Source organism: Wyeomyia smithii, chromosome 3 (genome assembly GCF_029784165.1).
Source record: "Wyeomyia smithii strain HCP4-BCI-WySm-NY-G18 chromosome 3, ASM2978416v1, whole genome shotgun sequence".
NCBI lineage: Eukaryota > Metazoa > Arthropoda > Insecta > Diptera > Culicidae > Wyeomyia > Wyeomyia smithii.
The window spans coordinates 112,171,294-112,185,407 of NC_073696.1; the positions used below are offsets into that span (position 1 = coordinate 112,171,294).

The 14,114-nt window shown below is 37.3% G+C and overlaps 1 protein-coding gene and 1 long non-coding RNA gene across 13 annotated transcripts in view; one reads left to right on the forward strand and one right to left on the reverse strand.

The window, feature by feature from the left end:
* LOC129730152 (lachesin-like) overlaps positions 1-7,185 on the reverse strand; it is a 145,391-nt gene extending 138,206 nt beyond the window's left edge. Inside the window, exon 1 of one of the 12 annotated variants that reach the window (XM_055689234.1) lies at positions 7,031-7,185. The gene's annotated coding sequence lies outside the window, so the exon portion shown is untranslated. The other 11 variants (XM_055689235.1, XM_055689240.1, XM_055689242.1 and 8 more) reach the window with 11 other exon arrangements.
* Positions 7,186-7,515: 330 nt separating this feature from the next.
* LOC129728822 (uncharacterized) lies at positions 7,516-9,893 on the forward strand. Its single transcript, XR_008728656.1, has 2 exons — positions 7,516-7,718; positions 7,776-9,893. It is a non-coding gene; the product is annotated as an uncharacterized LOC129728822 (long non-coding RNA).
* The last annotated feature ends 4,221 nt before the right edge of the window (positions 9,894-14,114 follow it).

Sequence of the window (14,114 nt, forward strand, 5' to 3'; positions counted from 1 at the left end):
GTCAATTTATTCTACACACGGTGCAATAAAAGCCTACCCCAACTCAAGGTCAAAAGATGTAACGTAATTATATAAAGTCGAAAAATTAAAACACCACATATTACAACATCTCTCACAAATCAAACTGAACAAAAATGCAAAATTGTTAGAGACTTAGAAGTGATCTTAGACACCAAGCAAACTTTTTCCATCATCCATCATGAAAGAAAATATTATGCTGGGCTTCATTAGTCGGTTCATTCACAATTTCCAAGACCCGTACAATATCAAACAATTGTGTATTACATATGTAAGACCTTTTGTTTAATATTGTAATCTCCTATAGAATTCTTATACCGCCGCAAACGAAAAACGCGTAGAATCAGCCCAAAAACAATTCTATTCTACGCGCTTCACAACTTGAACTGGACTGCATTTACTCTGCCATCGTATGAAGCACTTTGCATGCTCATTATTTTGCAAACACTATGAATGTTTAATGTTTGATTAGTATGTTAAAGAATCCATTGTGGCCAGGTGCTTTCATATTTTTGAAATTTTTAATAATTGATTTAATCTCATTCAAGTTAGTTTCAATTGTTTCTGCAGTTGAAAAATTCTGGGAAGAAATTAAATCAAATTGACGTGGACTCACAAAATTCAAATTTGAGTTATAAACACTCTCGAACTGCTGAGCAAGTTTTTGAGCTTTTTGTTCATTGGATACAAGAAAACGTTCACCATCTTTTAAAACTTGAATAGGCTTCGAAGGTTTCTTAAGAATCTTCGACAGCTTCCAGAAGGGTTTTGAATATGGTTTCAATTTTTCAACTTTCAACTTAAGAAGAGTAAATTTATGTTTAATCTCTTTCTGTGAATCTTTATAAATAGTTTTGACAACAGGGTCACGAGAACGTTGATATTGACGTCTGGGGACTTTTTTCAAACGAATTAGAAGTTGAAGACTCAATTATTGGTGAATCAAATTTCACTTGAGCTTTTGGAACCGAACAATTCTTGGCAATAACAATTGCACATTTTAATGCTTCCATAGCGGAATCAATATTCACTTCGTTTTGCGAATCAAGCTTATTATTGAAATTACTCTCAACATGAGTTTTATATCTTTCCCAATTACAGTTAAACCAGTATTATGGGCCAGCTAAGCATAATTGAGTTTTTTAATTAACGATAAAAAATCAAAAAAATAAGATTAAACCTTCGCTTTTTTACTAACTAGTGCTAAATACATTGAAGTTTGATGTTGAAAATATATTTTCGTTCTTATACAACTTATTTAATCAAAAATTCACAAAAGGTTATGCTCTTCCGATTCCCACTATTATGGGCCACTTTTTGACTCTAGCAGTATTATGGGCCAATGCTCACAGTATTAAGAGCCAGACGAATGTTTTTTTTTTTTGTTTTGAAGACAGAGACATTATTTTAGAGAGTAATTCCAACAGTGAGGTTAACATCGAGAGGCAGGTTAGACTATCAGAAAGACATTGAATCAATTTCGATAACACATTATTGTAATATTTTGCTCAGCCTTTTTTCAAAGTTTATTTCCTCATGTTTTGAATACTCATATGTTTTGACAATATCTCCCAGACAGTTTCGAGGTACGGCGCTGGCCTAAGAAGCCAGTCGTCGTTAGTTTGAGGCTCGGCTCGGGAAAGACTGTAAGTGTCAGTAGGATCGTAGGGCGCTATCCTCGCAATTGTCCTGTACACTAAAACAGTTGGCTGCGAAGTCTGTGTATAAATAAATCAGATCGAGTTCCGAATCGTAGCACCAAGGCTTTGCTTTGGTTTTCTATGTTTTGACAATAGGGTTCTTAACTCCGTCGGAAAGACTTCAGCAATCTAAGCTGGAAGGCAGGAGTTCGATTACCGATACAGTCACCTGTCACCTGAAATTCGGTCGGCTGCCTTAGAGCATAAGCGTAACTGATAACTGCGAAAATGCGGGCTGAACGACCTGCGAGTGCTTATAAAACCAATAAGAAGCCTAAATTTCCAAACTGGGTACAGTAACCAAAGTTTAGAAATCACTGTTTTGCAGGGTTGACAATGACTTTAAAGCAAGATCATGAAAATTCAGGATAAACGAACGTTAGTACCAGTTTGTTCACTAATTAAAACGCAGATAAATAAATATATTCAAAAGTTATGCTCAGTAGTGCACTAAACTTCAATTTGACTATCAAAAGTCATTAATATGCGTTAAAAACTACCAAACCAAAACCAAATTTCGTGACCAGTATTATGGGCCAATATTTGGCAGCGTATAAATATAGTGAAAATGCGAAATCCAGAGCGGATACTTCATAATTTGATAAATACATAGTATTTATTCATAGTTCCTTTCATTTTGATGAAAATGACGACGATGTCGTACATGACTTTGATCTGTTGGTGCCAAATCGATCGTTGATGGATTTCTTACAAAAGAAAAACACGTAGGACTGTTCGGAGATAAAATAGAATAGTATCTTGAGGAGCAATCATTGAATAAAATTTTGCAATTGGAATTACTTTGAGAATTATTCCATGATCGATGTTTAGGGTTAAAATCACCGATTATAAAAAGTTTTGAACGATTCCTGGTGAGTTTTTTTAAATCACCTTTAAAATAATTTTTGTGCTCGCGTGTGCATTAGAATGGTAAGTATGCTGCGGCAATAAACAGCACGATGTTTGATTTGGCGACGGATCACAATTGCAACACCACTGCCGGAACCCTGAATTCTATCATATGTATGAACCACGTAATAAGGATCATATTTTAATTTAATGTTAGGCTTCAAAAACGTTTCAGTAATAATTTCAATGTGCACATTATTTACTATTAAAAAATTAAAAAGCTCTTTCTCATTGGCTTTTAATGAGCGAGCATTCCAATTTAAAATTTTGATTTATTTATTTAAAATTATTGTTAAATTTTAAACTAGAAACAATTTAATTGTAAAATTTGTTCCAATTTGAATTGCTTCAAACATGGAATTTGCCTTCCACATGGCGTTCATAAGATCGAACATTTCCTGTTGCAGAAATAAAAGTTTACCTGCTGTAACAGGCCCCAGGCAGTTGACATTAGAAAAAATATTTTCGGAAGCAATATCAATGTAATCAATGTTATCAATGTGTTTTTATTGTCTACCGTTTTTTGTTTACCCCCCACATTACGGGCATTTTCGAACTACCAACATTAATCGGCATATTGTTCCAACTACTTGCAACCTGTGCATACGAGAGACGAATTTGTATAGAAGTAGAAAAATTGGGCGGTACAGCTGTTATGCTTGGAGAATTATGTTTTGAAGTTTATTTTGATTGGAAAATTGAATTTTGTGTACCCTGCCTTGCCTTCAAAATGGCTACACTGACAGGGCAATCGTAAAAATTTGACATATGGTTGCCGTAACAATTGGCACAACGAAAATTTTTACTCTCTTTCACAGGGCTGTGTCCTTTTTGTGAGAGTTTCCACAATAAAGACATTTTTGGTCCATGTTACAGAAATTGAATCCATGGCCATATCTTTGGCAAGTACGGCATTGGGTGATATGTTTTGCACCTCCGCCAAACTTTCGATATAATTCCCATTCTACACGCACATTATATAAAACATGTGGTTTTTCGAAAAATTTCAAGTTGTTAACCTCTCTGCGGTTAAAATGAATTAAATAGTTTACAAGGGTAACTCCAGTTCTCTGACTGTTTTCACCTCGTGATTTTTGTTCCATTAGGATTACTTGGGTAGGGGCTATGCCAAGTAATTCTGTCAAAGTAATTTTGATCTCATCAACGGTATGATCGTTGGTGAGACCTTTCAAGACAACCTTGAACGGCTTGACGTTCTTGGTGTCGACGGTAACAAATTTGTACATTTTGTCAGTTGAATACTAAACAAGACGATTACGACCCTTTATCGGCTCATTAGCGGCATTCGCCTCTACGGCTACGGCTAATTTAACAACAGAAACAAACGTTGAAAGTTCTCTTTTGAAAATACTAAATTCGGAAAAATTAGTTACCACAATAGGTGGAACTTTCTCCTTTTTTAGGAGAATTTTCATTTTGTGAAGTTTCATTAGTAATAACTTCCATTTCGCTGGATTCAAAAATATCAAATACCTTTTAGCTGTGTACACTCGAATTTTCCGAGAGAGAATGCTCTCTCTTTCTCCTCGTAGTGATGCGCGGTTTCTTTTTTCGGCCTGTCATTTCAGGTGACTTGATTAATAAAATTTTGCCTAGCGGAAACTTCTTGAGAGAGCAATTTAATATAATTTTCGGTATTTTAGATCGCCATTAAGCAGAAAATTTGAAAATTAATGCATGAATTATGCAACTTTTAAAATCTTGCTGCTTCTTTTGAGGAAAATAAAATCCACTAGTGGCTAAAGATAAGCATTTTTTTGGTGTAGTGAGTCAGGTCTGTCACTCGAATAAAATTTATTACAAATCTTTACACGTTAAAAAAAATATAAAACTATTTTATACAATTTATAAAGAAATGAATCTAATTTCAGTATCACGCGGTTTATTACTTAATTTTTGATCTGCAGTCATATTTACAACTGATGAAAGATAGAAAAGTGCACGTGATGGAAAGAATTTATAACACGAGTGCTGCTACGGCTTCATTAAAACCGATTATTAATGACGTCAAGAATATCTAAAATTTTCATGTTGCGTTTTAAATGCTTAAACATAATTATAAGTGCTTAAATCGTATCGTAACGAACGGGAATCTCAAATTACATTATCTCGAATGATTACACAAAAAAATGATAGTGGTTCCGTTATGATTTTATATTTACGAAAAAAATCAAAAAACCTCCGCTAATAATGTATTTGGATAATAAAATTATCAATACGCCAAAATAACATAAATCCTGCAAAAGATCCAAATACACAGGATTTTTTGCTTGATGATATCGCCAAAAAATAAATTTCACAATGAGAGAATGCTCATCAGCGGAATTTTTTTTGAAATTCACCGTGGCACTAGCACCAGTGTTTTTATTTCAAAATAAACTTGGTATTGTACCTCGAAGGATTGACATGAAGGTATGTGGACATTTTACAACGATACATTCTACAAGAGCTCTCACAATCTATAGTTTACATCTTCCGTAGACAATTATAAACGTCATACGGTGATGGTGTTATTAGTGAAACATGCGCAAATTGCTGAATAGATCCACAAACACCTGTTGAAGCGAAATCTGAATACCGCATAGCGGTTGCACAGTGGAGAGTTTCGTTCCCATCCCTAAGGCGATAAACATTAGTACACATTCTAGCTGAAAGTTTGGAATTAGCATAAACTAGATAGTCCAATGGATTTTTCTCTATATAGACTGAATTTATCCAATGTTGTGGAGAACTCTAAAAAGCGTAGGAACGGATTTCCATAATCAACCATAAACCTAGAAATTTCAGGCTCCAGATATCAGATGTATTATTTTTTTTAATCTAGAATGCTTTAAACTACACTTAAACTTTACCACAATAAAAAGATTAGGCTTATTGTTTTATTCGGAAGTAGTATATTTACGACGACGACCGAATTTGGTCGTCGTATTGCGAAATGATTTTTTTTAACAGTGAGAAAAAATAAACAGAGTATTGAGAAAAAATTTTGGAATTTTGAAACCACAAAATCTACACTCTATTTGAAATCAATATTATATCAAATATGATTTAATGAAGGGCTTCCAAAATATTCGCGCGGTTTTGTTGCACACAAATAAATACGAACCTAGTAGTATTTTAATTATTTGATAAGTATCATATTCGAAATAAATTTTTATTTGAATCGTCTTCTCGCATTGTTATGCTTATCTCTGAGTGAGCAAATTCCGTTAGCACGTTGTTCAGTTGATTAGAAGTGAATTTGGTTTAATGAGAAGAATATTTACATTTTTTGATAAAAAATAATATGTAGCATTTTAAAAAGTCATAAAAAATAAAATTGTTAGTTAGAGAAGTACTTTTATGCTTGGAAACACATTAAAATCACGAGCTTTGCGAAAAAATACCATAACACACTTGGGGTGGCCGGATTGTGTGGGTAGGAAGGTTCCACCATTTTTCACTCTCCGCATTTAATTAGAAGCTCGAAAGCTGGCCGACGCATAAATAAAACCTGACAAATGACTTTCACTCCGGCAGTGTATTGTAAAACCACCTCCGATGGGCGGACCGGGTTTGAGTGGACTGACAGCCGGAACGCCGGTCACTTTATGCTCGGCTGCAGCCGGTCGACGACGGTGCCGCTGAAAGGTGTGTCCAACGGGAAGCAGGAAGTTTAGAGCCCGGTTGGTCGCTCGCCGCCAAAATAGATTAAATATTTAATTTCACTTTATATTGCATACAGTAGGGCGCACAGTCACACGTACATCAACACATTCACTTCGGATGACGTTGTATAATGAGCTGAGTTTTTCTGTTGAGTTTCACGCACCACCAGCCGTTTCCTTCCGAAGCAGAGAGCGAAAGCCGAGAGGTGTTTCGTTTTAGCTGTCACCATGTGGTCACGTCAGCGATCCTGCTGCTGTTATTTTTGTTGATGTTTTTGTTGTTGGCACTTTTGCTGCACCGTTTCGGAAATGATACTAAGCCATTGTGACGAAACCACAAAACCGAAAAATTATATGTTTTGGCAAATATTTACAATGCTAATTAATTAAAATCCCACAGCAGAACAGTAGGCGACAAATGATTATCCACAGTTATGGGTTTTGGAGGTTGTGAACACGTATTTTAAATCATGCATCGCGAGACCAATACAGGATAATCGTAGTAAAAACTGTCCTCAATTTTGTTCATATGTCGCGAAAAAAAACAACAACACAAACACTTTCTCCTATCAGCACTTGCACGTGGATTGCGCGTGTTTTCTGAATAAAATCAGTTTTGAGTGATATCCATATACCAAACTTGATACCGTTCAGTATGCTTTCCGGCCAAGGTCGCTGACGACTTCAACGGAGCACTTCAAAACGGCGAATAAACAATCATTCATCAACACAAACCTCTTTAAACCCTGCAAAAAGCAAGGGCTTCTTTCCGAAGTTCCTGCTCGTCAACCGGCGCGAACCCAGCGCTGATTCGCAGCGCGGAATAACTGAACTGACGTCGGACGTATCCTAATAAAAACTGAACCGAAAACATAATTTCTTTGGCGATAACATCGGCTCGTGGCGCAACACGATGGGCGGATGTCGGGGGATTGCGGTTATTCAGCAATACACCAAGGAAAGGCTTTTCACCAGATGCTCTTTATTGTCAGCTGCTTGGGGTTTTCGCTTCTCCGGCCACCCACAACACCTCTCATCGGAAATGTACCTAAGCGAGGCAGCATTCCTGGTTGCTCTGACTGGTGGGGATGTTTTCCCCTTCGTTAGTGGGGTAGCTTCTCCTTCAATCCACTTCGTCTATAGGGGAAATTCAATGATGTTTTCGCACTCTCGATCATCATCTGAAATCTCTCATCGTTTTATAAGTTGGGAGGGAAAATCAGCACCACTTGCTGGTGTACGACGCTCCCGTTGTTTACAATAGGAAAAAGGTTCTCGACCAATGACGGTACGACTTCTGGAGGACAAGTAGTCGAAACAGATTGGTTGTAGAAGAAGCTTCATAAAAAAATGAAAATCTGGTTGTACTTCGAGAAGAGCTGAGCAAATGGAAAACTTCGTGCTACAATCAGCTGTGAGCTGTGTACGACGGTAGGTACAAGAAGCAAGGTGCAAAACTAATAGTTTTTTTCCCTTTCAGTATCTAACTTGCATTGACAGTTTGCTCCGGTCGGCAACGATACCACAGCAGCTGTTATGCTCCGAATGTTTCTTGCGCCAGAATCCGCTCGAGATGGAAAATGGTTTTACGCTCCGCTGGCCTGTCGAACTTAGTTGGAATGGAGCATGATTTCAATGGCCATAATAAGTGCGCGTGTCACCTGGAAGGATTGTGGTGACATAGATAGGATGTTGTTGTTGTCATGACATGTGGTATAGTTAGTGTCATCGAAGATAGATTAAATTTAGTTTGCGAGTAAGGTACACATAAACACTAGCAAAGAGTTTTACATTGCATATGGCTGTGTTAAAACATCGGAACCAATAATTAATTTGTATTGTCAAATACGAGGTTTGATTCAACAAAAAAAAAAAAATTGTATTTTTGACAAATAACTTCACTCAACTTTTCTTAAACGAATTATGAATGAACATTTATTTGTACGTCAGAAGCTTAAAACCTCCACAGTATTAAACTTGTTTGATTTAGCAAAGTGATTCTAATTTACCGTAGATTCCAACAAAATTGAATGCATTTATCGATACTAACAAGGGAGAATTAACGTCGGTCAGCACCAAGGTTTTTTAATAATGTTTTAATAAATGGTCAAAAAATCAAAGAAAATGAGGGAAGGGGAGCAATTCGCGCAAAAGAGTTCAAAAACACAAAAAAGTTTAGGCTCAGAAGAAATAACTAAACAAAACTACTGATAACTAACAGAGGACATTCTTTGTGTACCATTTATCAATGTTCTGCAAGTATTTTCTCACGCTTGGGCCCACTGTGATGTAGAATGAACTGTGAAAAACTCAGTTGTGAAAAATTAAAAAAAAAATCACAGGAGGGTTGTGTGCAAAGCCACGACCGCAAGGTTGAAGTAGAATACTTTTACAAGAAAGATAACCCGGCTGCTTGCGTGTCAGTCATTTCTAAATCGGATTTGTTTCGTATATACCGATAGTTAAGCACAGTGTCAACAAATCGTAATAAACATCATACTGCTGTGCATTTGCAGCAGCATCAAACCTCAGTTGCAGTTTAATAATAACCATTCATTATGCTCTTCCAAATACATTTAGTAGCCTTGAAAAAGGGCGATTGCTGCAATTGCAACTTTCATTCAACTATTGCATAAATGCTTCATGGTCAGATATACCCGCTGCAACTACTACGCTATCCATAGCCATGCCACAGTTGTGGCCGCTATACGCTACCATTGGTATCCGCTGCCCCTGCATCAGCTGGCCTAGCTGCTATCGATGCTGAGATCCGCTGCAACTGGTGCGCTATCCATTGCTATGGTATCTTGCTGGTATCTTGCTGGTATCCACTGCACTGCTAGTGCTGCTGCTAAGAGAGGACGACTACTGTTGCCGCTTTCTAGAACTTTTATGAGCGGCTTCGGCTGAAACAGGCTCTTATATAGGCCAAATAGCATATTTTAAACTGCAAGGTATATAATTATGTCGACCGTGCTTGGGAAGCAATCTTATACAACCAATCAGAAGTCTAATTTTCCGTTTTGACAAGGCCCAATTATTTTCAATAGTACAATAGTTTGAATAATAAAAATACAAGTATCTTCATTTTAGAAGAATCTTAGAAGATTTTCCAATCTATTGCTGCAAGAACTAAGGAAATCCATCGAATACTAACCGATTTATTAGCATTTGAAATTGGACATATTTTTCACTTTTTTCGGTTTTAGATTTTCATTTCACATCCCTATGTAGCCGAACTTCCTGAGAGAAGTATTCTACTTCAAAATGTTTTCGTAATTTTATTAGTGACTAGAACAACACAAACCCGCGTCATGAGAATCACGTTGGACAAAAATCAAGATCTAGGCCTGGTCCATAATAGGTAAACATAGAAAACAGAACTAGATGGAATATAAAAAGGAAACTTGCGAACTTTCAATTAAAAATTGTGTTTTGTGACGAGTTTCTTCGCTCCAGGTTAGTTGTCAGGAGGTTATTAGAATAGTACTAATCATTGTTTTGTCTTGTAAAAAAATTGGTGTTGTTTATACATATTCGTCGTTTAATGCTTTTCCGTATTCATATGTAAATGATTCTATTAAAATTTCTGTTTCCAGAATTTTTATAATCTTTTGATATTCTCTGACCTATTACTGCCCAAAGACGCATAAGAGTCACACTGCCAAAAACGTACGACTGAGTAAAACGCAGTAGACGCAGGTAAAGCATTGCATTTTTTTCCTTTCTATTGAATCAACCAGAAAACAAATATCTAGAGAAACATTTCAAAAGGTCCTATCTGCTTTGATCGATTTTTTGATCGATCACTCTCATTCAATCACCACAACTTATTGAACACCTTTTATGACACGTTATTTGCACCAGTTGATAGCGGAGGGATCCCTCTAACCTTCTGAACTAAAACCACGCTTGGGAGAGTTATTAAAGTTGAACCATTACCAAAATGAAAGGACGCTCCGCAAAAACGATGAAAGCAGATAGGATCTTTTGAAATGTTTATCTAGATATTACAAACATGCATTCATCTGAGGTATCTATATGACATAATACTTTTATATGCAAAAAGGTTATTGTTGTTCCGATTATAATCCTTCAATTGGTCTTAAAATGAAAGTTACTATAATATTCTTATAATTATTTTCAGCTCTGAGCCTGTTTTGCGTTTATTTGTAACATGGGACTGACCAAAATATATATTTTTTCATCATTTTATCAACAAACATGGCTTTTTCTTGTGATTTTTCGAGAGTACACGTAGTGTAAATAAGTTTCTGAGGTTTATCTCGAAAGTGATGAAAATTCACATGGGACTGTAATGCATTAATGGGCAGTATACACCATTAATGAATAAGATTTTTTTCCGAAGCAAACTAATCATAATACTGTTACAATGTAAAATATCGGTACTTTTTGTTTTTGCACAGGCTTGCTAAATTTTATCAGGTCATTAGTTGCTTTAATATGTCCTTTGATGGCCGTTCTCAGTAATGAACAATTAGAGCCTGATGGTACATCTATTATTTTTTATATTTTAAACTGAAACAAAAACATCATTAATCTAGAGAAACATTTTAAAAGGTCCTTTCTGCTTTGATCGATTTTTTTTTGATCATTTTCATTCTATCACCAAAACTTATCAAACACCTTTTATGACACGTTATTTGTACAAGTTGACAGCGGAGGGATCACTCTAGCCTTCTGAATAAAAACCACGCTTGGGAGAGTTACTAAAGCTGAACCATCACCAAAATGAAAAGACGCTCCGGTAAAACGATGGAAGCAGATAGGACCTTCTGAAATGTTTATCTAGTAATGTGTTTTTTTCGTTTTTTCAATTTCTTGGTTCAAAATTATCATCAATCTGGAAAAATCTGAAAATAAAAATCCCATACTTTCGTGTAGAAATAACTAAATGTATTCAACAATACGTGCAAATACTGGTTATAAATTAATTTTCAATTTGCATGTGTAGGCACTCTTTAATTATTAAGTATGTTTAATTTGCTTGGAGCTGAAAAATTTCAAGAATCTTGAATGTTCCTTTGACGTTTCACCAATGTAAAAACCTTGGTTCTAGCAACACTGTAATATATTATTCACCTCAAATTTCCAGTAACATTGTCCTCTTTAACATATATCATTTAGGTTATGGTTTATTCTTCTTTTTATGGTCGAGGTTCTCAATTTGAAATCGAATCCTGCTGACAAGGTGGTGACACCGAAACACAATGAATAGTCGACCAGTTGTCTTGTTTTATAAAAGTTCAGGTTTTTTAATAACCACCGATATGAAAGTTTGACCGGTTGAAAAGGGTAAAAATACGCTGGTGTTTGAAGGGTGTTCCACATCAAATTGCATCACGGAAAAAGCACTGTAGAAAATTACCCATTGGGTATTTTGTCTTGAAGATTTGGGTGGAAGTAGTTTGGAATGTTTTGTTTACACTGTTAGTGGCCAGAATGGATGTTCTATTAGTGATCAGGATCAAAAGCGTGTTTTGAAAGCTAACGCGGAATCTCAATGTTTCGGTCAGGAAGTTGAAGTTGCCAAAAAGTTGAATCTGTCCAAGTCTTTCGTTCAGAGAGCCAAGGATCGGGAAAACTGCATACGTACAAAGTGCAAAAGGCTCCAATCGTAATGAACGACAAAATACGATGGGAAAATCGTGGGCCCGAAAACTGTACACCCAGATGCTGACAAAGCCTCATTGTCTCATTTTATTTTATTCTATTATATTTTATTTTAGTCAATAGATAATATGTTTACCCCAGTGACCTCACTAATAATAACAGCTAAAATTAACGCAAAACACGCTTAAAACAACGTTTGTTGAGTTGTCACCAGTCATCGGAGACATCCAACTGCTGTTGCAGGAACAATGCGTCCTTTTGGCTGTTTTATCGTGTAATATAACTTTAAGTCATCGGTATAGGATAGTTTAGAGCACGTGAGAGTAAGGTTGACATCGTTCATGTACAGCAAGAATAGAAATGGTTTACGCGTAAAAAACCGCGTAAATTCCGGAATCTGCGTAAAAAAAGCCGCGTAAAAAGCGATCTTAGTGTATTTCTGAGCCAGCAAGTGAAGCAAGCACTGTCAACTCAAACAGCTTAGGAGTAGCACTCAACGCGGCTATACCGCGATAATTCGAGACGATTCGCTTACGCCTTTTTTGAAGACCGGGAACACATACAAGTCTTTCCAGCAAGTAGGGAACACCCCTGTACGCAGAGAGATGGTCCTGATTAGCGTCATATAGACCAGCGTTTCTCAACCTGGGGTCCGCGTACCCCTAGGGGTACTTGAAAGTCCTTAGGGGGTACGCGAAATAAAAATCAGTAATGGCGGACAAAGCAAGTTTTCTTTATGATACTCCATTTGTTATTCAAACTTGCCCTTAAAACATGACTGTAGTGATTAAACAAACCATAGTTAAATTTAAAACCTCAACAAGACTGCCACAACATGATCTACCACTACTCTCTCCCACTCTGCGAGAACATTCCAAGCCAGGGGGTACAATTGATTTGGAAAATATCGCTAAGGGGTACGCGGACAAAAATTGGTTGAGAATCGCTGATATAGACGATCATTCAGTTGCTTATCATGAATGATGAGATTTATGTCGAGGCGAACATCCGGCCTGCTTCCGTGGCCAGTCAAATTATTTCCTGAAGTGGTAAACCGGAGCTAAAAAAAGTGTTCCCAATCTAAAAGATTTATAACACCAAACGAAAACCATTCAAAAAAGCTCCTAGAGCTCAACAAAAGAGCTCTTTGTACATATGTCGGCCTAGTAACGAGGCACTGTCCGAGTAGATATCATTTAAAGAACATTGGCCGGTTTCAGGATGATATCTGTCGCTTTTGTAATACGGAACGCGAGACATCGGAACATCTGCTTTGCAATTGTGGTGCATTATTTAAACGCAGATCAAGGCTTCTTGGCAGTGGCTTCTTACAGCCCAAAGAGATTTGGTCTTTGAATCCTGGAAAGGTGATTGGCTTCATAAACCATATTTTACCTGACTGAGAGCGTGTCGGTGCAGGTACCTGATCACTCACAACAATAGTGGTCATTGTATTTTGCAAAGGGACACGTAAAACAATTGACTGGGATATATTACAAAAGTTCACATCAATGGACAACGTAATCCTAATTCCCTAACAAAAAAAAAAAAAAGAAAACCGGAGCTAAGGCTAGTGACCTGGGAACCGGCTTCACAGTACTGGGCAAGATTCGCCTACGCGTGATGGTGCGGCTGTTGAAGAACGGGAGGATTTGTAAGTTAAGCCCTAGGGCCGGTTCTTCAACTACAGCATCATTCAACGTGCACTGACCGCATGAAGAGAAACCTGACGACGAAGAATAAAGCATTCTATGCGCAGATTGAGCAGGTCTACGAGAGCTGCCCGCGACGGAACGTGAAACTAACGACACGAGACATGAATGTCTAGGTAGGAAGAGAGGATATATGTAGACCGGTAATCAGACAAGATAGCTTGCACACCGTGTCTAACGATCACGGCCATTAGTGCGTGAGCTTCGGCAGAGCTGCATGCCACCGCGGGTCGACGTGTGGCGATCGTCGAGGGCACAAAATGCATGTGTGACCACTGACAGTACCCAACACTCCCGGACCGAAAGTGGGAGGTCGCCTGGGGGTGGTGAGGGTCGAACCAGGGACTCACAAAAGCCACAAACACCCGTAAACCCAAATGCCCTAACCGTCCATTGGGACTGATGCTAGTAAGGTATCAATTATGGTAACTGGCAGCGTAGTAAACGGATATGAGTTGGATTTCGTAATTGTA